This window comes from Penaeus japonicus, unplaced genomic scaffold (assembly GCF_977035675.1).
Source record: "Penaeus japonicus unplaced genomic scaffold, GWHDUDI00000001_assembly GWHDUDI00000005, whole genome shotgun sequence".
Classification (NCBI taxonomy): Eukaryota; Metazoa; Arthropoda; class Malacostraca; order Decapoda; family Penaeidae; genus Penaeus; species Penaeus japonicus.
The window spans coordinates 35,798,591-35,826,090 of record NW_028234407.1 but is presented as its reverse complement, the minus strand read 5'-3'; the positions used below and the strand labels follow the sequence as shown (position 1 = coordinate 35,826,090).

At 41.1% G+C, this 27,500-nt stretch overlaps 1 protein-coding gene across 1 annotated transcript in view; it reads right to left on the bottom strand.

The window, feature by feature from the left end:
- The window catches only part of tnc (tenectin), a 71,857-nt gene that overhangs the window by 19,148 nt on the left and 25,209 nt on the right, over window positions 1–27,500 (bottom strand). Inside the window, exon 2 of the mRNA XM_086536705.1 lies at window positions 18,823–18,861. The gene's annotated coding sequence lies outside the window, so the exon portion shown is untranslated. The remainder of the gene's footprint in view (window positions 1–18,822; window positions 18,862–27,500) is intronic.

Below are 27,500 nucleotides of genomic sequence, written 5' to 3'. Positions count from 1 at the left end.
CAAGTTATATTTCGGATTAAGACTTCGCATGCAAAGAATATCCATCATGGCACATTTCTCTCTTTATCGTCCCGACGACTTCTAAAATCGCACCGGTTCCGTTTCGTTTTCAGTTTTCATTTGTATCGGAAAGCTTCAGTCAGATCGTGTTGGAAGGGTTGGCCGAGTATCTGCGGCAAATCACTTAGGCTGGAGTGCATGCCGAAAACCAAACATGGAACGGTCTCGGCGACAGGCCAAACTTCAGCCGGGCTGTCATCTATTTCTTCCCTGTGTCATTATACCGCTCTCTCTCTCTCTCTCTCTCTCTCTCTCTCTCTCTCTCTCTCTCTCTCTCTCTCTCTCTCTCTCTCTCTCTCTCTCTCTCTCTCTCTCTCTCTCTCTCTCTCTCCCTCTCTCTCTCTCTCTCTCTCTATATATATATATATATATATCACTATATATATATATATATCTATATATATATATATATATATATATATGTATATTCATATACACATACATAAATATATATATAATATATATATATATATATATATATATATATATATATATATATTATATATATATTATGTGTGTGTATATATACTATAAATATTATATATATATTATGTGTGTGTGTGTGTATATGCTACTGTAAATATTCCAACTATGTAAGTTCCGGGAAGATCGTTTCTTACATCTATTGAGAAATGACAATGAACTAAGAAAACTGGTCAGAGACAAAGTCCTCAACGATCGAGAGTTCTTGGAAAGTGAGTTTTTTTCTTTTTGCTTCACTTTGCTTGGGGTGAATGTTTAACACATATTTCAGAACGAATCGCTGGCATATCAAATTTAGTTTAGTATTTTAGAATAAGAATACACAACAATATTCATGGGGCACACACACACACACACACACACACACACACACACACACACACACACACACACACACACACACACACACACACACACACACACACACACACACACACACACACAATTCAATAATGTCTTCCGGGCTTGTTTTTCTCTCCAATCACTACCATTGCCATAATCGATCATACCCACGTGACCCGAACGCCCTGAACGCCCCTTGGTAAGATGCCCATATATGTCTCTAAATATTGTTTCCACAACAACCGAGCTGCTTCGTGCGGAACGTTCAAAGACCCTCTGGTGAGGAACGCGGCATCCTTGACCGTCGCGAAGGCTTCCTCGGGTCCCGTTGTGCTGACGAGAGACCCTGGGAAAGACACCAAAAGCGTCCGCCTCCTCTTTGGCGCCACGCACTGCAATTAGGTCATCTTGACGTGCATTTCGAATTCCCTTGCAGTACAAGTAACTGTCTTCTTTTTTCGGAGACGCGAATGCGGTCGCAGGGGAATGAGTTTGTCTTAAAGGAAGAATTGATGATAACTCTATTTCTTATCTTGAAAAGCGTTGAGACGAAGTCCACATGCATGAAATAAGTGATGTGTTTTTGTTCCTATGCCCGGCAGAGACGTCCGTAAATACCCGTGCCTTTAAGGGCTTCCATCTGCCACACTTGAGAATTAACCTGCGATGGCGGTTCGTAGGTCCAGTAGGAAGGAATTACGGCCGTTATTGAAGAGCGTGGTAAGGCTGATATTCCTCTGCCTAAGAGAGGTTTAGCATTATCGCAGGCTCTTGTAATATCTTGACCCCAGGAAGGGATTAATTAATGAATGCCGCTACTGTTGATGCCTTGGATTGCTGTTGCTTCTCGTCTGTTTTTTTTATATCATGATTTAGAATATTTAGCTATTGTAGTATTTTGCGAGATATCAGTTATATAACTACGCTCGTTACTGTACTCTTAATGATAATTATCAATGCAAATATATTTACCGTGATCAAAATACGTTAACCAACATATAAGTTATATAAATGTATCTTTATCTATTTATCTATCAGTCCATTTACACACACACACACACACTTATAAACGGTCTACATAAAATATCGAAAGCATTGCGGACTGTCAGTTTCAAGAGAAAGAGTGAAACAGAAAAAAAGGCGAGTCGCCATCTTGAACAAGTCATGATTGTATCAACAACTGCCAAATCAATTTGTAATTTCCAACACTTGTTTAGACGCGCTGACACTATCACTCGCTAAGCCTCTCGGCAGATTCAGTCGCACTCTCATTATATATTCATGCTAGTGTCGGGAACTGATCTATTCTTAAGATAGCGTCACGTCTTTCAGTGATGAATGACATTCGCATAGTACTTAATGGGGTTGATTTGTTCATTGTTGTTTGTATATTTTTTGTTTGACTATCCAATGTATTTATCTATCCTGTTCCCTAGATACGCGTTTTTATTGCTTAATAGCATAAATTTTATATTTGAAAAAAAAAAAAAAAATCCTGTCGTCATTCTCCTCCCTCTTTCTTTGCCATTCTCTCTCGGCCATTGATCTCGTATAATCTTCCCATAACTCTCTTCCTCCTCATTGGCGCCCAGGCGTGAGTACCGCATTCACCAAATATCCTTCCACTCTCTTCCGCAACACTGCCTATTGTACGCCCTCCACACACACACACAGGAGCAACAACCCACAGCATTCCACCGCCCCCTCTCCTTCTCTTCCTCCTACTCTGCCTTTACACTTCGCAGATTGAGACATTAACGCATGAAAGTGGGAATGACTCAGCAGATCAACACAAGCTTCACTTTAAAAAGTTGATATGAATCGTCCACTTCTGAAGCTAGGTTCGTTCCGCATCTGTTCTCGTCTTCTTTGATCCATTTATGCTGGAAGAAATGTGAGTGTAGGCGTAGACTTGTGCTTCAACGTGAGCAGAAGCAAAGATGATCCTGACTTATTATCAGTATTATATTATCGAGAATTATACGTGTGGGATGTTATAACGAATGTACGTTTTTATGTTGTTGTTTTTTTATTTACTTGATGGTTTATATCTTATTCAATTTTTATTTCTATCACACCAAAAGTTCCTAGAAATGATGAGAAGTACTTCGCATGTACTCAAATAAAATATACAAGAAAAGTAATTAGAATGATAAGAATATACATTAGAGGACAATTCTCTCGACTTCGGTTTAGGTGGATGAAACCCGCTTGCGGATACAACATCGAAGGTTTTAATGAATTATAGCTAATATCACTGCTATTGTTGTTGGTTTTGTTGATAGCAGTAAGCCGGGATCTCATGAACTCTCTCCCTACCAAGTAATCGAGACACATGTTCACAAAACGTAGCTAAAGTCACCGTTATTGCTACTACGCGATCAACGTCCAAAGCCGATGGATCTCGTTTGTAAGTTCAACATGAATCTACAGTTTCCAAATAAAGGAAGACAAGTTTGGCAGTGAACGAAAGCACGTGATAGGCATAGGCTGCAACCATCTATTTATGGAAGGGTTGACCTTTATTTAATATCATGCTCATTCATCTTTTTTAATCGCGAATATAAGAATGCAAAAGGCATATAAAAAAAAAATATAAGGATATATGGACAACATATATGTATCCAACTATCTATCTATCTTTATGTATATATATATATATATAGATCTACATCTGGATCTATATCTCTCTCTATATATATATATCTTTCACTATACTTCTCTCTACCTACATTGTTACACAGTTATGCGAGACCAAACCACCATGAGAATCTTAGGATGACTATGAAACAATTTTTTTTAAGGAGGTTAGTGTACAAATTACAGTAACAACTTAAGAATGATGTGTAGAGAGAGTAGATGCGGTCAGGTAGTAAGGTACGTCTAATTTTAACTTCCGCGATCTCAAGAAATTGGAGAGAGTGAAATACCAAGCCGTGTTTCTATAATACTCTAGGCATATGTTTTTTTTTTGTTTTTTTTAACTTATGCCATTATGATTTCGTTACCTAAATCAGTTGACCAGCAGAAGACAACTTCACATACCTGGAATAAAGAAAAAAAATATGTTAATGAACAGTCATTTCGTGATATAGATGTTCAGTATATTGAACAATATATATGAGAAGTATAAGTAGAGCAAATTTGTTAATAAGAAAAAAATATTATAGCAATAAAATTCAGCTACCTAAACAACTACAAGGCACCTGCTGAAGCAAGTCACCTTTATCCCACAACATTATATTGATAAGGCTTGTTCTACTGCTATAAGTATGGAGGCCTTAAAACATGCATTAAAATAAGTTGTTTAACGGTGATTCTTGACCCAAAAAACGTGTCTAACGGGATGCTGCGCATCTTGACCGCCTTTAAAAGGTCAGAGACTGGGCAGGTAGGCAGGTGAAAGGTTAGATCTTTAGCATCTTCATAGCTACATTTAGGCTAAATTCCTTACAACCTTGTGTGCCCGTCAAACATATTCCTGGTGAAGATATGAACATTCCACAAATTTGTGACGTATGGTAAATCAGTTTTATCAACATGGAGACACATCAAGTATGCAGCTTGACAAAAGAATTCAACTGCAGATTATAAGTCATCTTGCAATCAGGTATGCAGCAGGCGCCTCATCGTTAGGTACGTCTGGGGCATCAGGTTAGCAAGTCTTGGGGGATGAGTGGTCGCGGAAGCGCGTGGAAGGCTCAGAACTATTGTTCCATAAGAGGTAAAAATTAGGGACACGAGGATATGACAGGATGGTTGGATGTAGTAGAGAAAAAAACTAATGGCTATGTACGTCGTCGTTCATTAGCTTACATAAATTAAGTGTTACGTATGCAGTTCTGTATTTTCAAATTGCAAAAGGACACGGGCAATGCAATCGGTGTATCGACGCGCTCTACTAGTTGTGACCCCCCCTCCCCCCTCCCCCCTGGGAGTTGCATCGTGCATTCCGTGGAGATCGGCGTGGGAGGTGGAACAAGACTGGACGCCTGACCTAGAAGATGTGTCCCGTATAAGGCACAAGACCCGCTCCGCCGGCTACAGCTTTTTGACCCGTCTGAGTTGTAAGCGGCTTTGTTTGTTTGTTGTCTTTCGTAGACGTCACTTTTGTTTGTTCATTCATTTAGTAACCGGTGTTTGTACACGTTCTCCATTTTCTTGTCGGTTGAATATATGTGTGTTCCAGGACGAAATATGGTGTTTTATTTCTCTTATTTTGATGCTGTAAAAATCCTATACTTTTTATATAATTTTTTGTTACATTTATAAGTAATTCTCTTCGAGCCATCAAGTTGTAAATAAGTTTTACAACGGATATCTAGGCTGTTAATGAACAAGGAAAAAAAAAACTACATATAAAGGCGGGTAACTGTAAAGTCCTTCTAGGCATGTGATAAGACCATATAAGTAAGCAGTGGTTGTCCCCGACTAGCTTGGGCAGGACAGGTGTTAAGCTGGTATCCCTGACCATGACCGTGAAGTCCCGTTACTACCCGGGGTACTTACGCCACAAGATGCCCTAGGGTGGGGATGGGGTAGGAGTGCCCATTCTATTTGATGGGGACATTTATGCTTTCATAAAGAGGTATATTTATACTTTTTTTTATGCCACTTTAAGTTGTCACTATAAGGAAGAAAAAACATGTTCGGTTACGTTGCCAAAGAATAGAGTTACCGAGCATCGACTTAATAGGGGGGCTCGAGGAAAGAAACACGAAAGAAAGATATATGAAAAAAAGAATCTATGATACCGTTATCACGCTTTGACTTGAGGAGCACTCGGAAACCTTTGGCGGTAAGCACGTCACCTTGACCGTGACGGAACGGAGTCTGTTACCCAATCCCTCCACACAACAGAAAGTTCTAATTGTGTTTTGTTCCGCTCTATTTTTTTCCTCACGTAGCTCAGTGACCTCGCTTCAACTGCGCATTCCGCTGCCGGTGTACCATATTCGTTTCGGTGAACTTCAAACGCGTTCACGCATAGGAATAGTCACATTCCTGCATTCGAGGAAGGCAGTAAACACTATGAGGAATCCGTGAATGTCAGCCCCGCCTTCTTCCAAACCTGTTCGCCTTCTTTCTCCCAGACTCTCTGTATCCCGTCTGCCGGTCGTCTGCGCTGCTCTGGTTGCCGTTTTGTAACATGCATGCCGTTGTGCATTGTTCCGAATGTTTCCTGTTTGCTTTTTCTTGCTGCCTTTTGAATGTGCGTGGTATCAAAATCTCATAACGATTACTTTGCTTATTGCTCTTCGAAGTTTATTTTTGATCGTCTTGAATAATTGTTTTGACACTAAGATTTGATTGCTAATGTACCGTCAGATGCCCGTACATAAGCTTTCATTGGATCACAAGGTACGTCATGGGTGGTTGTGATAAGCCTCAGGACAAGGTCAAACACCTGTCATGACGTTTCACGACTCGGGAGTTATCGAGGCACGACTCTTCCCTCTACGCCTTTCCCATCACCTATGCCAGGATATTGGCGGGTATGGTAAGAAGGCCTTTGTGCAATGCCAAAGACCAGGGCTTTCTTTAAGAAGTGCTACGGCTTTATCCAGATATATCAATGAACTAGGCTCGACTTTCTTCATAGATATGTCCACCGTGTTACGATCAAAAAGAATTGGGGGATGGTAAAAGAAGCTAAGAAATAGGAACAAAGTATAATGGTACTGATATGAGCGGTATGAATTGATAACGGTATGAATTGATCATTTTACAGCGTGATAGTGATAATATAGGTCTTAATAATAAGGAAAAGGTTATAGTATCCACCATGCTAACACAAATCTAAAATGATCAGAATGGTAGCAAGAGAGAGAGAGAAAAGAGAGAAGAGAGAGAGAGAAAGATAGAAAGAGAGAGAAGAGAAAATGGGGCAACGTAGGGTATTAATGGGGAGTATATTGATATCCAGTAAGGGGAACAGTACTAATTTGCCTTCATGAACCTCTCTAGCGACTACAAAGAAAACAGGAAATGATTTAGTGTCGTCCTCTTTGTTTTTAAACTTGTCACCAGTGAAGCGTTCCCATCGCCACTGGATCATTTTGATGACGTCATGATATCTGCTATGACTGACACATGATCAGAGGCCCGTTACCCGCCGTGATGCTCCACTAATCACTAATTGTTCCCAGACACTTTTAATGACACTCGGAGTCCCTCGGGGACGAAGCTCTCAAATTCCAAAATTCAATCACCATAAACCGTAACGCTTTGATTTGTTCCTCGATTTCAAGCTAATAACAGTGTCGTGTGATTTTCTCAAGAGTGTTGGAACGATAATCGAAGGCCCAGCAGTATCAGAATGGAGGTCAACTCTTAGCAGTGCCATCAAACGTCACAAGTACCCATCAAAATGTCATACGTCATGGTGAGCTAAGACCTTGTAGCCCCTCCTGACAGCTCGTGGCTTGTCTTTAAAGGGTTGGTTCTCGAGGGATTTCCAGATCTCTATGGACTGGTGTCGATGACCTCACCACATCGACAAAAGAAGGACACACACGAAAGAGAGGGGGAGGGAGAAGAAGAAGGAGAGAGAGAGAGAGAGAGAGAGAGAGAGAGAGAGAGAGAGAGAGAGAGAGAGAGAGAGAGAGAGAGAGAGAGAGAGGAGAGGGTAAGAGAGAAGAAAGAGATAAGGAGAGAAAGAGAGAGAGAGAGAGAGAGAGAGAGAGAGAGAGAGAGAGAATAAGTGAGAGAGAGAGAGAGAGAGAGACAGAGACAGAGAGAGAGAGAGAGAGACAGAGAGAGACAGAGAGAGAGAGAGAGAGGGGGGGATGAGAGGGAGAAAGAAAAAGAGAAAGAGAGGGAGAAGGAGAGAGAGAGAGAGAGAGAGAGAGAGAGAGAGAGAGAGAGAGAGAGAGAGAGAGAGAGAGAGAGAGAGAGAGAGAGAGAGAGAGAGAGAGAGAGAGAGGGGGGGGGGTGAGAGGGAGAAAGAAAGAAAGAGAAAGAGAGGGAGAAGGAGAGAGAGAGGAGAGAGAGAGAGAAGAAGGGAGGGAGAGAGAGAGAGAGAGGAGAAGAGAGGAGAGAAGAGGAGAAGAGGGGGGGGAGGAGAGAAGAGAGAGGAGAGGAGAGAGAAGAGAGAGAGAGAGAGAGAGAGAGAGAGAGAGAGAGAGAGAGAGAGAGAGAGAGAGAGAGAGAGAGAGAGAGACATGGAAACAAGAGACGTAAGTAATGACACGTTTCACGATTCCCAGAAAGGGGGCTCGTCGGCATCTTGACTCTGAATCGATCTCGACAAACCCAGATTTCCAGAACAACTTTTTAGACGTCTGGCTCTATCGTGAATTTATAAGTCATGGGCGTTCACTCCCTCTCTGCACACGAGGTCAAGATAGTGACTTGAGATAAATTTTGTGGATTTAAGAATAAAGGAGAATGATATAATCTAGTGATCTAGATTTTGTTTTTGGATGATGCATTGCTAAGAATGGACAATAAACGTATTTGTAAAAAGAAAAACGTGACACATGGCAAGAGCTAGACCTCCAGGAGAGAACGCTTACCGTTGCGACCCCAAGAGACCTCTGAACTCCTCCTTTCCCGACGCCTCTGGAGGTGCCTGGACTTCCTGGATGACTGGAAAGGAAGGAGCTTTGTGCTGCCTTTTCTTTGTTTTTATCGTCGTGCTTTGTTAATAATCATGCAGGTGCAGATGAGATCAATATCTAGGGAATTTTTTATAGGATGGAATGTACGTGAAATAAAATTAATGTCAATTCACAGCGCCGGAATCAACATCTCCATGCTGAGTAACAGGAACAAGGCATCACCCATGAGAACATTGCCCGCTGGCATCAAGCTGACTAGCTGCCCGGGTGGCCATAAAGTGTTTATTGTCTGACGCTCCCATCTGATGCAAAACGGAGGAGTCTATATATCAATTTAACGAGTCCTTTTTCCCGACAAATGAGCGCTATTTAATCCCACAGTCCATTTCGGTACAATGACTTTTCGTTTATATCGTCTGGTTCTCAGGGCAAGAGCGAATCTCTCTTAAGCGAACTTCAAGAGGCGGGTCAAGGGGGGGATATTGCACGGTGAGTTGAACCAGCTTCCCCCCGAGGTCTCGCTGATCAGTATGCAGGTCTCGCGTTCTCATGAAAAGCACAAACATGTAGCGACTTTAAGCGATACCGGTGACAATTTCATGACAGAATTTCCATATCGCAAACGTCATGAATCAACGGTGTAGTCGCCCACAAGCGTGCATACGCAGTTATCATATTTGCATATCGGTAAAGCCGGACATTGTCTGGCACTGAACACCGTGAAGATGCTAGGCGGCACGTGCCAGCCCACGCAGAACAGGTTTGGCTACTATACTCTCTGAGGCATGCAAGGGGGTCACAAAAGATTCCAAAGGTAAACAAGTAACTAAAAAGAGACAGATAAATAAGAATGGTAGAATGTCTTTGAGGAATAACAGAAAATGTTAAAACACACGCACACGCACACGCACACGCACACGCACACGCACACGCACACACACACACACACACACACACACACACACACACACACACACACACACACACACACACACACACACACACACACACACACACACACACACACACACACACACACACACACACACGTACTTCTTGAACTCTACTATCTTCACCTGATCCCTCCTGGGGGCCGACCGTAGTTACGGATGGCTGCAGAGGGCGCTTCCCTAGGCTGTAGAACAGTTATTTTCCCCTCTAGCAGGCACACGTTCCTACCTCAATGGTGCTCTCATTCCTCAGAAGGGAGATGTTTATTGAGTACTGAAGAGGAGGGTTGTATTTTTTCATACCGTGAATATGCAACAACGGTGAACATTAATTAGTGTTATTTGTATATTGTTTGTATACAAGCGTGATGGCTTTTGTATGTGTTTGTTTGTGTGTGTGTGTGTGTGTGTGTGTGTGTGTGTGTGTGTGTGTGTGTGTGTGTGTGTGTGTGTGTGTGTGTGTGTGTGTGTGTGTGTGTGTGTGTGTGTGTGTGTGCTCTTATGAATGAGTGCAAGCACATTGTATAGAGCATTATACTATATCGAATCTGTAGTCACTTGTGGTCATTGTATGCTAATGACACTAGCGTTGCTTTTCACAACGGGCCTTTGTTAGTAGTTTGCTATATTGTAATAAGGCCTTGACATTCCGCAAAAGGGGTCGGTTAGGACGACCAACATTTAAGGGTGCGCATTGGGCTGCAATGAAAGTGCCTTTTATTGCATAATAAAGGCCTTTTCGATATAGCATGTAAAGAAAATAAATAATACAAAAGAAAATATAGTAATTTGATGTAAGACGACCTCACTGAGTAGAAGAATGTAGGAACATGAATTGAAATCATAGAAAAAAAAGAGAAGAAGAAGAAAAAAAAAAAAACTCGCGCTTCGATCCTCGCACAAAAGCCGGATTTTTCTCTGTGCGTGAGGAAGGTACCGGTGTTTACCTGCAGTATCACCCACCATCATAACGGCGACAGCTGAAATTTCCGGCGCGGAGCATGCCACGTGCGATATGAACAACGCGTTTTGCACGGGATCCCTCGTTTTTTTTCTCTCTCTCTTTTTCTTTTTCTTTTTAGATTTACTGTTTTACTAAATGTTCCGGACATGGCGATTTGTCTTGGCAAATGACGTCCATAACGTGATGGAAAGAAGTGACGGCACGTATAACGAAAGCATTATACTTTCTTGCAGACATGTCTACACGTCGCAAGTTTCTTTTTCATTGTTTTTTTTTTTAATGCCCCATTGTAGCTGAGGTAAGGGGTACCAGTAAACCTGCAGATAACACACGAGTGAGTATTCACAATAAAGCAAGAAATAAAAGAAAATCCTCGTATAGCACTACCACCCTTCACTTCCGTCGCCTCCTCTGCCTGATCAAGCATATTTGTCGTCCAGGAAGTCACAGCCATTGACCTTCCTTCTCTCACGTGCGTCAGTCTCGTGAGTGTGTACTGGTATGTGTATTTGCTATGGTCTATGCCAGCCTGTTTACTGTGACATATACATTCGTTATTTCCCAAGAGAATATATAGTCAATATATATGTAGTAACACATGTACTAGAACGTGAAACAACCCGTATGTGTGTACGATCAGCCGACAAAGCATCGTCTGTCTCTGGCGTCACTCTGCCCGCACCTTGGCGATGGACAGGAAACGCCAGACATTGACCCTCACACCTTAACCGCTGTTGCCACCACCATCACCGCCTTAGTAAGGTAAGAACATCGCTACGGTCAATGTTCATGAACAATATCACCAATTCCGGACGTTACGTAGTAATATGTAAGTGTATGTATAACGGGCGTGGAAGGTCGACTGAGCACGTGGGACAGACTATCCAGAAGAAGAGCATTTCTAAGGAAACGAAACCGCAAGGCTCTCCCGTCAACGCCGCGTCGTGGTTACGGACGTAGCCGAGAGTGAGCTGTCCTGGATGCCATTGTCACAAGGCCTATATAGGTATTATTATTATTTTTTGTATACTGTAAATCCAGATAGATAGTAAAGAGATCGTAGGCATTTCTGCGTCTTCTTCATCGCTGCTGGAAATGGTATGAGAACCGTAATGCCATTTCCCGCCGATCTTTTTGTAGCCCTCTTTATGGTCTTGTGTTACGCGGAAGTGTGCGGCCGCCAAACTTCTCTCATAAATGCAGGAAGAAAGTCTCAAACAGCCGAAAAAAGGAAAGCAATATTATAACACTAGTAGATTAAGTCTGATTTCTGCATGTAATACAATATGTCTATATTGAAGTGCTTGAGGTTCGTGAAATATTTACCATATACATGAAGGAACTCGAAATATACATACATACATACATACATATATATATATATATATATATATATATATATATATATATATATATATATATATATATATATATATATAGATATATATATATACATATATATATATATATATATAAATATATATATATACATATATATGTATATATATATACATATATATATGTATATATAATGTGTGTGTGTGTGTGTGTGTACAGACTCTGCACTTGGTAATATTTATAATTTCAGAGAGCATCAGATAATAGTTATTGGTAATACTTAAAAAAAGTTTCAGAGATTATCATTCATCATTCCTTTCCTAAAACTGCGAATAAACAATGATACATTTTTTTTCTTTCTTATGAACTGTTTTGCGGCAAGCGGGACGATATCATTTCGGTAGAATCCAATGTAATAGCAAAATGTTATGTGAATGATTTTGTTCACTTTGGAACTCCACGTCTCTGGCCGCGGTGAGAGGTGCTTCTTTAGCAGGTAAATATATCAAGATGGGTAGGGGAGGGAGGGAGGGGGGGTGGGGATGATTTTAGCGTCCGTACAACGGCATCCTGGGAAGGCGCTCGCGGCGGTGATCAGAAGGTCACGAAGGTCGCTCATTATAAGTGACATTAACGGGAAGGTCGCACTTAAGAGTTAACCGGGAGTCTTGAAGGTAGACGACCTTGCCTCGGAGGTCCTGTGCGCGGGATGATTGTGCGATCAGTATTTTTAACACCTTATTGTGGTCGTCGCTTTTCTTTCTCCCATTTTCCAAAGGCATTTCCAGGAAAGCTGCGCGTGGACGAACGAGGAAGACCCACAACACTGAGTAGCTCTAAGGGAGATAGGTGGTGAGGAAGTTTTGCTTGGCTTTCTGAATCAAAGGACGTTCATCGTAAAAAAAAAAAAAAATAAATAAATAAAAGATAAAAAATAAAAAATGAGCGGGTGTAAAGAGAAGCTAGCGTATGGAGAAGACGTATAAGCAAGATGCAACGGACACTTTAAGATTGGTAGTATAATGCGACTATAGAGTGTTAGCGATAGCAGCAGATTGATTAGAATCAATTAATTGTAACACATTTACGTGGCCGCAGTGAAAAGAATTTCATATAATAAACATATATGTCAAATGACAGGATATTTCTAAATAAGACGTCTCCTCGGAGAATATTTTTACTGGATGTGTAAATTACAAAAAAAAAAGAAAAAAAAAAAGGTCTTTACAACTGCACTTAAGTCACTCCTTTGTTCTCTAGTGACTGTCCCCTATAGAAACCACAGCTATTAATCTACGTTACGGTGTTACTCCTTCCTACTTGCGAAAAGTTCAACCTCGAGGCAGTTTAGTGACTAAGGGTCTTTCGTGCCTTTACGATATTTCCTTATTCTAAAGGGGAAGTCGTAGAAAGTTTCACCTGTTTTCAGATGATGATTCATGATTTTTAGTACAAGATATACGGGCATTGGCACAGAAGGCACCGTTGTTTGATAAAATGATCATAGAATAATAAAGATTTATGCACACAGCAAAGGCTCACCTTTTACAAAATTAATGTCTACTTTCCCACACATATTAATGAACCTTAAGTATTCTCTTTCTTTACAGTATGGTTTTTAAGATTTGACCATAATTATTGTGCCTTTAGGGGCCTTCCCCTATTTATTTTCTTGGCGGCTTAATTGGTTATAGAAGGGAAGACAAAAGATTAATGCAGGTGAAATAAATGGTTGCGGTCAGGAAGTCCTGTAAATGCTTCAGTTCAGGTACTGTTAGATGACGTTAACTGCATTTTATGGGGTAACGTGTTATGGATATACATGCAGATCTTTGTCGAGTTATTTCTTTGTCCAGGATAGAATATACACAACTGATAAAAAAAGTCTAATAATGAACCTAAAGTTATCTGAAGCAGGTGCACGTATTGTTTGGAGAGTTAATTCACGACTCGGCCATTGTATCCACGCAGAATTAAGGCTATTAATTTATCTAACCACCAAAGACATGACCAAGATACTAGCGTGCTAAAGTATCAATAACGCTAGACATATGAAGATAAATGATGTAAAAAATAGTCTATTGAGCGAATCTTAGAACCGAATTACAGCGAGAACAAATAACATGTAGGCTATAAATACCAGAACAGCCCAAGACCTCAAGTAGAGCTGAGGCGTTACAGGTAACAGCTGGTCCATGACATTGGACGGCGACGTCGACCTTGCCATTGAACTTGAGAGTGGGGCTTCACACGCAACCAAAGGAAAGCCAGGCTCCGCCCCCTTCCCTCCCTCCTTACACCCTTCTCCCCCCCCCCTCCCCAGCTCCCTCAGGTCTACCTCCCTCCATCCTCATCACCCTTTGAACACTATCACACCACGTACAGTCTGTCACTGGCCTGTCTCTACCGGCAGCGGTCCCGGACCTCCGTGTGGCTATTGCATCGTCGTTCAGGCTTAAGTGAGAGTGATTTCCCCGTGCAGAGTCGTCGTTATGCTCCATCATGCACAGTCATGACGCTATCGACGCAAGCCACTTAACTCTTAACGTAATGGAGCCATGATCAGCATGCTGCCACGGTGGTTATTACTGTGGTCCCTTACTCCAGGCAGTTGTACAAGAAAAACACTAAAAAGTAGTATTCACTTGCTCTCCTCACATTGCTAAAAAATATTGTTACTACCTTTCCTCTCTTTATTTCTCCGTTATGTTTAATGCTCTTTCACACACACACACACGCACACGCACACGCACACGCACACGCACACGCACACGGACACATGCAGTTACTTATAAAACTGAATGACTGACTGGAAAATATCTATGTTCGACTTTTTTATTTGTCCGACAAAATTGTTACACATACATTCGATTGCCATAGTAATAAAAACGCCCTGTACACATGGAACTAGAATTTTGAAATATGTAAATGAAGCTGCCTTTGACCTTGAGCGTCCTTAACATCTCTGGCCAACTTGCAGGGTCGCCTTGCCTCTGGACGTTTCTTTTTTGTTCTTCGATGTACGTGAAGGTTCGTGTGCCGGCGTGTGTAATCATCCTTCCCGGAGGTAAATTTGCAGCGCCACTGTCACGTCCTGATGCTATCTCGGCCTAGAGTACCTTTCCATTTATTGACGACTGCCAATCGAAATAATATGAACAACGATACATCTAAGACGTTCGATATTTTCAAACAGCTCAGAAATCGATGGACCTTCGCTGTCTTCCATGTTGTCAACTTCGTACGTCTCGAATTACAACCTGGACTGAATATATTTACAAAAGAAAGAGGATTCTGTCTTTCCCGTCCACATATTAAAATGCAGTAAGTTGTCTGTTGGTACCAATTATCGTCTGAGCTGACAAGCGCTTGTGGTACGAAGCTACTTCATTACCATTACTTGGCTGAATATATATGTAGCTCAACAAAGTATACTGATGTCGGGGCTAGTATACGGTGCTTGATACAAGAAGTTGAGGAATGCTGACTATGGAATGACGTAAATGGGGATATACATGATGATCAAATACACTTCAGCAATGCCGTTATCTGTACAGTAGATGCAAAAAGAATCGTCCAAGGAATGGACGTCTGCCATGATGGAAAATGGGTAAAATGAGAATGTTAACGTGAGAATAGGGGTCGGTGACTGGTGAAACCGTATAGAGGAAGAAGAACAGTTTTAAAACAAACATCGCAAACCGCAGGAAACAGTCACGGGAAAGCAAATACAATGTGAAGAAACACTTTTTCCTTCCCGCTTTAATGACGTCTCGCTGGGGCGGGGGTTGGGGGATGGGGGGAGAGGTTGATTTCTTTCGCCACTTTGAGGAATGAGTGAGGAAGGGATCAGATAATGGTTCAGAATGCAAACGGGGAAATTATATACTCTATAGAATATTAAACAAAATGGGCCCTGTGAACGTTATCATTCTGTATGCTGTTGTTTATATTTTATTTCTATTTTTATCTAGAGGATAAAATTTATATGCGCAGAAGACAAGTGAATTATAATAAAAGGGAAATGATATTCTGAATAACCTCACAATGAAAACAGTAATGAATATATCCAATATTTACTCAAAACAAATCTCGAAAAAATAAGGTAATCCGCATCAAATAAGTAAAGCTAAAGTTCAGCACTCCCACATTTTTTCTCGAAAACGTGAAGGAAAAAATATCACGAAGAACTAAAAGAAAGCACGGACACTAAAGAGTCACCCGGGCGTGGCAGGTAGTTTCGCTCGCATTGAAATTACGACTCTCCATTTTTTTATGACTCGAGATATCAAAGGAAATCGCACCTCCCAGACCACCACAAGGAGCGCCTGGGAGCTGATGGCCCGTTACCTTCGACTATTAGCTAGACTCAAAATGTGGGAAGAGACGTCTCATTGAAGGGGATGAGGAAGGTAGCTGTTTTGGGGACGACGTTGGAGGGAAAATTCGTATTCATGGGAAGTTTTCTCGCTTGATGTCGAAGTGAGGGTGCTTCAGGACGTCGCTGAATTGTCGAGAGGAAATGGGCTTACAGGAAGGGGACGTCTCCTCAGGCAGGAAGATAAACGGCCGTTGTCTGTGTGAATTCAAGGCGCCGATGGGCGTAGAAGATTCTCAAAGCCGGTTGAGAGTGTGGGTGGGGGCGGGCAGGCTGTGGCTTTCGAGAAACGGGGTTTTGATGGGAGAGTGTGATTCAAGACCTCAAGCAATGCGAATGTTGGGAACTATTTTTTTTCTGCAGAGATTGCCTGACAGATTCCATTCGGTGGCAATTTGCAGGAAGTCATGGTGTCTGTGCCGCTTTTGGAAGATATTACATTTTGTTTGCGATGTGAATCAAAGGGAGGAAGTAGGAGGGGGGGGGGGTGTAAACTGTCAGATGTAAGGTACAGATGGTGAAAGACTACGAGTGATTCGAGATACTAGGGGCAAAATAATGCGCGTCTGTTTAAATGTGCCGACCTTCACAAATCGTGACCGAGGCAATGGCTAGACTGTCCTCAGCCTCATAACCACGGTTGTCCATTGTGCTCTCTGAATCTATATTGTTTAATTTAATGTCTATCTTTTTTTCTGCTTACAATCGAAGTTAACCAAGTCAGTTTAAATCACATTTAAATGCTGTCTATTATAAGCGGAAAAAAACTGTTTACTAGCGGTTTCAAAAACCTCAGATTCCGACACATCTAACCTTCCATTGCCGAGTCAACAATATCACAAAAGCCAACTGCATCGTCTAGCCACATGTTGGTGTCAATAACCATCTAACACGGATCCCGCAAAGTCATGCTGTAAACAGATCGTGATATGAAGTTCCTTGTTTAGTTGATATATGGGATTCATTTGTTTAGACTTCATTAGGGAGAATTATGAAATAAGCGAAAATAAGAGAGAGAGAGAGAGAGAGAGAGAGAGAGAGAGAGAGAGAGAGAGAGAGAGAGAGAGAGAGAGAGAGAGAGAGGAGAGCAGAGTAGAAAAGAGAAGAGAAGAGCAGAGCAGAGAAGAGACAGAGAGAGTGAGAGTAAAATGACCGTCATCACAATTATACCGGATCCACCACACATGACGCCATGTGGAGGGAGTCTTTGATGGGGCACTTAACTACAATGACAGTTTGAAAATGATATTTCTTGCTGTTCACCACCTACACGTTTTATTGTGAATCCCACGGGCGCTGTTTCGTTATCGTCAGCTTCCCGTTGCTAGAGTCGTATGTTAAGATTTACTGGTACGCGCACATACCTTCATTATTATCGAGGTAAATGCCATAAAAAAAAAAAAAAGAAAAGAATAACACCAAAGAGAGATATTTGCTACTGTAGCTTTTCACTCTAATGACCACATACAGTGCAAGGTTATGAAGTTTATTTCGCAAAAGCTGAAAAACTACATTTTATTCACAACATCATCATCCAGTGTAATTATAAACATGAGAATTACCATGTTCTTCCTGTCTGCAAGACTCCAAAAAGTAGAATCCTTTTGCGTCGTGGCTTTTCAGAAGCAATTCTGTGCAGGATATTTCTTCTGGTAAGGATGATTGAAATGCCAGTGTTTTACTCGTCTGGCTGAATAACATCAGAGAGGGTAGGGGGTGCAATAACATCCCCACTTTCTCAGCGTCACGTCCATATGTGGTCCGCGTCTCCCCGTGATGTGGGTGCAACATGACCTCAGGCTTCACGATGTGAGGTACAGTTAAGCGCGTCTAACATTGGAGACTAACCGTGGAAGTGTATATCGTTCTTGTAACTTAATCTTCAGTCTTTATTTTCGTAATCGGATTTCCTAACCTCGGCGTTTAACCTGCGCGTTGATGACATGATAATAACGCGGCAACTCAGCACGATTCCCTCCAGGAAGTCGGCCTGGTGCCACGTTGAGTCTACCTTGTAATAGTTTGACCCCAAATAGTACTCCTGTTAGAAGAAATGGCATGGTTGGCCACCGCAAACGATTCACTGCGGAGGGAAGAATTTTGATTTGTGTGGTGAACCGTTAAAATGATTCCCAATTTTCTGAGATCATCGCGGCCGTTGCTTGTGATGGAAGGGATCAATAAAATAGTGGTATTTGATATAATGACACCATCTGAAAGAATGATCTCCAACTTCATTACTGTAAGTTTTTTTACTTTTTTTTTATTATCTTCGTTTTTATTGTCAACGTAGAACTACAAAACAACACCAGCAACACATAACACTAACTATGGCAATAAGTGTAATCAGTGTAAGATTAATGCCATCATCTCAGCAACTACCGTGACAAAAGAATCGTAACCGTGAGGGAATTAAACGTTACCACTGTCACTCACCCCCGAACACCCTATTCTCTCACCCACGTGCTAACTCCTGCTAGTGGTTTTGTGGCTCATCTATGTCGCTCCTTAATGAATATTCAAAAGGTTTTTATTTTTTTTTTCTCGTGGTGTAGAATTGCCAAGGAATTATATCAGCCTTTCTACGGGCGTCCCCGGAAGTACATCTTCTTTTATGGGCTCATGATCACATTTAAAACTTGGCGAAAAATTAACGCATTTAATCGTACATATGACCTTGTTCTGTAAAGCTTCCGTATCTAGTGTGAATATATTACCTACTTGAAAAGAATAAAATCAACGTACCTTATATGCGACGCCGTATGAATTTGCCCAAAGCTCCTCCTGAAACGATGAAAGGAATAGTTTAGTAAAAAGAAAAAAAATACATATATGGAAAAAATGGTCAAATCAGTAAAAAAAAAAAAATAATCATTTATAATCAAACCAATCCAAATTTTCATAAAAAAAAAATATATATATATATATATATATATATATATATATGGAAAAATGGTCAAATCAGTAAAAAAAATCATCATTTATAATCAAACCAATCCAAATTTTCATTTTTATAAAAAAAAAGCTTGTAATTTAATCTATAAAAAAAATTCTGTTTCGCCCTCGTTTTCTTTTACACATTCATCCAAAAGCATCCTGTAGTAAACGTATCCAGAGCTACAACCGCAAGCATTTCCGTACCTCATAACCCCCCCCCCCCCAAGAATGAACAGAGACAAGAGTTTTTTTCGTGCTAGGTTCGCCCTTTGACCACAAGAATAACCGAAAATACTCAAGGAAACCCGTGATCCATTTTTTCTTTGAATAAGTTGTAATTCTAGAGTAATTAGCTGATCGTTATTTGAATCAGCTGCATCTATAAATTCCTTGAAGACTTCAAAGTAAAAGTCCTATACAGAATTCAAAGTAAAAGTCCTATACAGAATTCAAAGTAAAAGTCCTATACAGGATTCAAAGTAAAAGTCCTATACAAGATTCAAAGTAAAAGTCCTATACAGGATTCAAAGTAAAAGTCCTATACAGAATTCAAAGTAAAAGTCCTGTACAGGATTCATAGTAAAAGTCCTAAACAGGATGCCTCTTCTTGAAGAAGTCGGTTCGTGCGTCGTCCCACAGAGCTGTAGGGACGTCGGGCGGTCAGGAGGAAGGAAAGTCGTGGAGCGGAACAAGCCAACTCTACACAATTCACGCCGCTGACCGCTGGCTTCACTTTTTATCGGTTTTCTAAGAGGGTTTTACTTTTTTTCCCCCTCGATGTGGATAGGGGAGGATGAGGTGAGAGTTGGTGTCCTTGGATACTCGGATTAATGAAGGATTTGTGTAGAAAAAAAGGGATAAAAGCGACGTGGTTTTAAGATACTCGTAGCCTAATCGTGATGTTTGGAATACGCAGGTGTTTGACAGATCCCATTAAAAGGAAAGGGGATTGTTTAATGGAAATTACCATTTATCACGAAAGGGGAGCCTATCGTTAACGACATCAGAATACAAGAACTTATTGTATCTTGTTAATCATATCGTCTTGATCTGTAGTTGAAATTGTAAGAACCTAATCTTCTTCAAAAGAACGCATTTAAGCAGGACAGACAGGAAAGATAAGAATGTGGAAATAGAAGAGAAAATTAGAAAATAAAAGCGGTGATCTGTAGAGAAATGTCTGCGAGTTCATGAACCCGAAAGGAATTACACGCGACAGAAAAGCGACAGAAAAATAAAGTGGAAAAAAGAGGGGTGAAGAAGGGCGGCTGTAGCGGAAATGCCAGTATAATCTGCGAGTTTAATGGCCGGTGCGACTTCGCTCTTTACTCCAAACGTCCTTGATGAAGGTCCGCAAGAAATTATTGGTGTTCGTAATGGATGTGAGAGAAAAAAATATATATACTTTTGGCTGTAGTTGCTATTAATTTGGCGGTGTATTCACACTTTTACGAGGCGCTGAATGGTCAATTTTGAAATGATCTTTTTGATTGAGTTTTTAGAATGAAGACCGAATATCTCATTGAATCATGTAGTTTAGGGGAATTCAGTTAGCAGAATTTCAGAAAATGTCCGTTTCGTTGGCCAGGAAGTTTTTCGTGCGGATGTTCCCGTCTTAAGGAAGTCCTGTTTTAACGCAGTAATATTTGACGGTGAATGACTGCAGGATACGGTGTTGTGTTCCGCCCAGTGAAGCGACCAGACGGAAGAAGGGCTGGTGTTGTGGGGGGTTAGGGCTGTGGGATGGCAGGCGAAGCAGTTGCGGAATGGAAATAAGCCTTTGGCTTGGGGGAAGAGACGTGTTAGGTTTAAATAATAATAATGATAATAACATTGAACGATCAAATAGGAAAGGGCAACGAAGTAGATGGTAGCGATTTTTTGAACGAAGGAAACGCTTCCATGACGCTGATACTCACGTCGTCGGTCAGCCTTAGATAAAAATTGGGATCCAAATGCTTCAGTGCATTTTCATGAATGGCGCGTTGCGCATGCACTAGTTCCCGTTTTATAACTTGTCTTGTAATGGTTTCCTGCAACGTTGCAAAACTCTTACTGAAGATCTGGCAACAGTTCCCCACCGACAGTTTCACTACCATTATGGCCAATGTCTAATTAGGTTTATATATAGATAAATGGAAATAGATAAATTATAGATTTATATATAAACTAAGAGGTAAAATAAACAGTTCCAACTTGTTCGCATATATCTTTTCGCATCCAATGAAATATCTGAGAAGATTGGCCAAGCCTTGAGCGTGGGAAAGGCGTAATTCTACGAGACTCGAGGCAGCGAAGAACCGGCATCTCGTCCCGTGAACAATGCGACGGCGGTGATGCGCAACAGTCTTTAAGTGGCATTCCCTGTGCTTTTGTTAGTCGTCCCGGCCGTCTCGCCTCCCTCCCTTCACCACTCACGTTTGACACCTCTCGGCCTGACGTCTCACTCACAGGGTTCAGTGCCTTGTCCCCTCCTCTCTTACGCTTGGGATTATGTGAACCCTAGGATGATTTTGAACTTTGGTTGTTCATTTCTGGCGTCTGATTAATGACGTGGAAGTGATGAACATGCACTGCTCTTCTATTCAAAGTAAGTGCCGTTTCATTCACAACATGTGTGGATGAAACAGCACTTTGCTCGGACGCGTTCCTGGGGGCCTTCAGGAGTACCGAAGTGGTCATGGTCGGAAGAGTGTGGCTCTGGAGGTTGATTGTTTCTCCTCACGATGCTTGTTTCGTGTAACAGGGATATGTCCACAAACTGTTACATGATAGCTAAGCCACATGGGTGATGTGCTCTGATCATGTGGCGTAGCTCGGCGGGAAGCACATCATCCCGACGGAATAACACACGCCTGACAAATCACCTATGGCAATGGCCGATTCGTTACGGCATCTCAATCACACGGCGAGATGGGGGAAAGACGCACGTACTGTCAGTCGAAATTTTAAGGCTGAAAGTGAGGTAAAAAATATGTGGAATCAAACAGACTTATGGCTGTTAGGTACAACAGTTCGTAATCACTATTACGCACAAAAAAAATCCACATTCTAGAAGCAACCTAGAAATACCATAACGGATATCACCGACTTCACGGGGCAACACGTAAATATCTGTAATGAGGGTGGCTGTGTGTGTGTATTAACTAGGCACAAGGACGCGCAGGTGCCTGAGTCCGCCCGCGTCGTAACGGCCCCATGTGCTCGTCTCCGCTTCCGCTGGACGATCTCAAATTACCCGTTAATGACCCCGAAGCCGCTACGCCAACAGCCTTCTGACGGTCGTCCAGTGTTTGGGTCCTTTGATGGTCACCTGATTTCGCTTTATGGCTCCCTCATTGCTAGAAGCGAGGGGGCGGGGGGGGGATTTGGGGTTTATTCTTGAATGTGTGTGTGTGTGTGTGTGTGTGTGTGTGTGTGTGTGTGTGTGTGTGTGTGTGTGTGTGTGTGTGAGAGAGAGAGTGTGTACACATATAATCTATCTGATCCTACGTACAGTACACTTATGTACATACTTGAATGTAACGAATTTCATAGAGCGACCTTGAGAGGGCGGAGGCGAGTAATGATCATGCTGACCACATCTTCCTCCTGCCGCCCCTTCATTTCCCTCCTCCCGATTATTTCCTTCCTCTTGGCTTGCGACGCCGGTTATACGACTTTAGCACACGCTATCTCGAGTCGTCCCACAAATCAAAACGCCCCTTTTCAGCAATTAGGTGATTGTATGAGATGCGAACATAATCTTTAATGTTACCATTTTTTTATATATTTGTTAGAAGTACAAAACTTTCTATAGATAGACTTGAAGGGTTGTATATAGATAACCAATCATTTTGCATGGGTATTTGAACTTTGAATTTTGTTACTATTCCCGCTTTTGGTGTTACAACACTTTTTTCCGGTTTGATTCCATAAACAGCTTGTACAATAGTTTATATATATATATATATATTTTTTTTTTATTTATCAAACGGAGGGCTGAAGTCTGACTCCGTCACATTTTTTCTAGGGTTTATGACACTGATAAGAAGCCACAACCTCTTCGTCATTATCATACCAGAATTTGGTCAAGTATCAAGACAGCCAGAAGGCAGTCGTTAAGTCTATCTAGTTCTTATGATAACTGGAAGCTGAATATACTATCTGAAACGTCTTATCTGTCTCCAGTATCATTTATGCATACATACATATATATATATATATATATATATATATATATCCATACACACACACATATATATGTATATATATACATATATATACATATACATATATATATATATATATTTTTTTCCATGTTTTAATAATTTAGAATTTCATTTTAAAACCCTGTTTACTGATTAATACATGAATCATGTCGGTATGTTCTCATTCGCAAACAGTACATACTTTTGTGTCTGAAAAGAAAAGGGTAAGAGGTACGATGATGGATCGCTGTCGATAACTCTTACCAGATATATGATTTATTCACCGTAACCTCCAGATGCCCTAGAGTAGGCGTCGTAGAGACGTTGATTCAGATTATGGCCTATGAAAATAAACTTATAATGCTAGAAAAGGACTTAGAAAGAGATAATGAAAAACAAATAAGTCATTTAGATTTCACTTTGCTATATGAACAAGATCCCAGCTATTGGAGTTCTAAAATCCATATCTTATCCTATATTAAGAAGTGTATCTAAAGAGTCTAAAAATCATATAACGCTTTTAAAACATATCACCATATTTACCAGCAACGCCTGATCCTCGGGAAAAAAAAAAAAAAAATCATTAGCTTTATATCCATGGGATAATGCACTTCACGAGAGGACAGAATACACAGAGGGAAAGCGAAAGGGCATATGAAAGGAGGGAGAATCTAAGGTGGAAAAGGGTCGGGGAAGGCCTTGTCATCCATCATGCGTACCGGCATCGTACTGGGTAGGCTTCTTTCTCCCTCAACCGCGAACATCCAATTACTAATCGATCGGTTACGACAAGTCGAGAGGGAAATTGCGGCGATCGTGGACCCGCGACCGCATCATCAGAGATATATTAATGAGGAGAAAGAAGGAAGTAATCAGGCTGGCGTCTGACTTGTGGACAGGTGATTGAATGGCCACCTGCCCCTGAGGATCGTTTGCGGGGTTGATATTATTCAGATGTCCCGTAATATACGGATGAATATGTATGGTTGTGATCCCAAAGCTTACTGTATGGTAATTGCGCCATGAATTTTGATTATAAGTACTTGTTCTTCATGTGAACCTACAAGATGGATGGTTATACCATAATGGTTGAGTATAACATTAAAATGTTTCAAAAAGATGGCGCAAATTAGTCCTCATTATGATTTTTTTTTTTACTATAATGATTTCAATTTAAAAATCCGAGATATTCACTTGCTACAAAAAAGAAGAAAAAAAAAAAGTAAAAGTATTTAGACAGACATTAAAAATATTTGAAAAAAAAAAAAAATTATGGTCAATGAAGTTGTAATCTCTTACGTGCAGACGCCGAACTCAAATAATGGACCATAAACCTCGGCGCAGGAACTCAGATGTTCTCACATTATTCACTGCCGATTCCCACCAAGGAAGTCCACTGACCCTACTTTCTCACGACATTCTCTCTCTCTCTCTCTCTCTCTCTCTCTCTCTCTCTCTCTCTCTCTCTCTCTCTCTTTCTCTTATTTCCCTCATTTCCTTCCCATGCCTTTCATTAAGACTTGGAAGAAATATTTATAGAATGCTGTGACTACAATACACTTACTATGTGCTTGTACAAATAATGAATGAAGACTTTACCCTGTTCTCTATTTACAAAATAACAAGGAAAGTTTATGCAGTGTTGGTCAAGTCAGGATAGAATTTCGCCTAGTACTTATATTTTTTGCACAAGGTCATTTCCTGTCGTCGGCAACAGGCTTTGTAAATGGTGCTGCGTGCGTCAGTTTCACGAACGCCTGCGACACAGGGGTAATTAGAATGCATGTTTTGCAATAGGAATTCCTTTGAAAATTGTCTACTCGCGTGTAAATGACTTCCGTCCACGTCAAAGTTCGTTGCTTGTGATGGTTAGATGTTTATCATTTTTGTTAATTGAAATACCAAGCAAGAGTAATTAGTCATTCTAGCTAAGAAAACAATGAATGAAAAGTCCACTAGACTTGCTTGTGCGTTCGCAATATGAGCGGGAGCATGAAGTGGTTGCTGGGGAACGTTCCGTGGCTTGAGACTATTTATTCATGGTAATGGGCAAACGTTTGGAAATAAGCCTTATATACGCACAAAAAATACTCCGAGATGGATAGTTAAGTATTGCCAACATGCCACTAACTCTCCAACTTGAGAAAAACAAAAAAAGACTGATGTCTCATCTTTCGATTTTTTACTATTGAGGTTGAAATTATGATTACGTGAACTGCACGCTATTGCAATGCATGTGTACCCGGTTAGATTACTATCAATAATTCTTCGGACAGAGATTGGCAGTAAAAGCCTCGACTTACTAGGAACGGCTGTCAACTTGACGTCTTATCTTAGACTTTGACTTTGTGCATCAGTGCGTGATTACTTTAGCCTTTGGAAAAAACAAGGAAAATTGTAGTGCATTTAAGCAGTTACAGATCAAGTAAAAAAGTCATGCTACAGCACCATGTGTTCACGGTGACCTCGACTTGCCAGTCTGGAACCCTCTTGTGTGTACCGTGCTCACCAATGTATGCCCAGTCTCAACAAAAGAGCCATCCAATTAAGTCTTCAGAGACTTGACTGTAAGGAATGAATTTTTTCTTATATATTTTCATGTGAAAATGGTTCAGGAAGTAAAGGTTTTCCCGACTTAAAAGACTGCAAAGATATCGTGAAATCAAATCGAAGAAGAACAATCTAGACAAATACAAATAAGGTAAAATGGTGTAAAGTCACATTAATTCTCGGACCCAAGTTTTAGTTGTATATAAAACAAAAACCTGTTATACCGAGGTGCACGCCCCCTGGCTAGGTTTCCCATGCCCGAAGTCCTCTCAGTCAGACTCCCCTGTCCTCCCCCTCCCCCTCCCCCACCCCCGTTCGACGCCTCCCGTGTGTGCGGGGTGACTCACGGTCTAGTTTTTGCCCAAGTCTTTTTTTGTGCTCTTTTGCATTGGGCCAGTCACGCCCAGGCAAACAGTCGGATCTTCAGTCGTACAACCCACCACCCTTTCCCTCACCCAACACCGTCCCCCTTTTTTTTCTTATCGGGCTAAAATACAGACGCTCTTTATATAGTATCATCTTTTTCTAAAGCAGAGTTACCCTGAGAGTTACACATCTGCTTAGCCATCTTGCGTGAGACTCTTCTTTTCTTCTTATTTATCTTTTTATTATCTTTTTAACTGTTAAACATTGTAGTTAACAGCCTTTACTTGTAACAGTTACGTCCTACACGGTTGATTACAATAATCATGGATAATCACCGGTGAGTTATGCATTTACGACAGGTCTAAATTATTTCACTGGTATGTAACAAATAACCAAATTATTTTTCTCAAATCTGTTGCCACTAAGCAGAAGAAAAACAGTCATTTCTTTGGTACTAGACATCGGTGGTCTGGGGATCTTGCAAACAAAACATCTTTATGACTCAGTAAATCATTCAAGCTGTTCGTAGCTTTCAGTTAAAGTAAGACTTTAGGTCAAGATTGATAAGGTTTGCAATAGTTTATGTACAGTAGGAGCTGCCTGAAGCAAAATAAATGCACTGTTTGTTTCTTTGGCGAAAACTTGCAGTTATCTTAGAAAGAATGGAATAGGATGCGTGGGTGATCCGATTTTTTTCCCTTTCTTTTTTTATAGGATGGGGTTGTTAGCCTCTCTGTTTCGCTCTTGTACTGTTCTCCTTGAGCAGCGAATCCTGCAGAATAGAGGGCTAAATAGGAGCGAACTCACTTTTTTTCGCATGAAGCATGATATGAATCTTTTGAATAAAAAAAAAAAAAAAAAGAGTCTTGGTCTAGTGAATCAACGGTGTACAATCATGTAACTACATTGCACATTGTAAACAATTATATATCACAATGTACATGATGATAAACGCTTATGTACATACACGTGCGTCGTGTTACGTATTTCACAGACACAGCCAGTGCACCGAGATAAAGATAGCAGGGAAAAAACGATTCCCGCGTAGCACGACTTTCACCATTGCCCTTTACGGCGCCGGCATACTGAGGGACCACCTCCTCTCTTGGAGCCGGGCGGGGTCACAGCCCTCGTCATGACCTCCGCCAGCAGGATTATTACGATCGAGAAGAAGTAAAAAGGTCTCTATCCTTGGCTTAAGGGAGCTGTTGAGGAAGTCATTGTTCAATTGTGGTTACCCGTGTATAGTTGATGATCTCGTGTACCACTGATATGGTTATCTCTGTTGGATGGTATTTCGGTATAGATGGTGTAGTAGACACGCGCTCTCGAGAGTGAAGCGGCTCTTCCAGAGGGCAAGCACTAGCGCCGCTCTCCCAC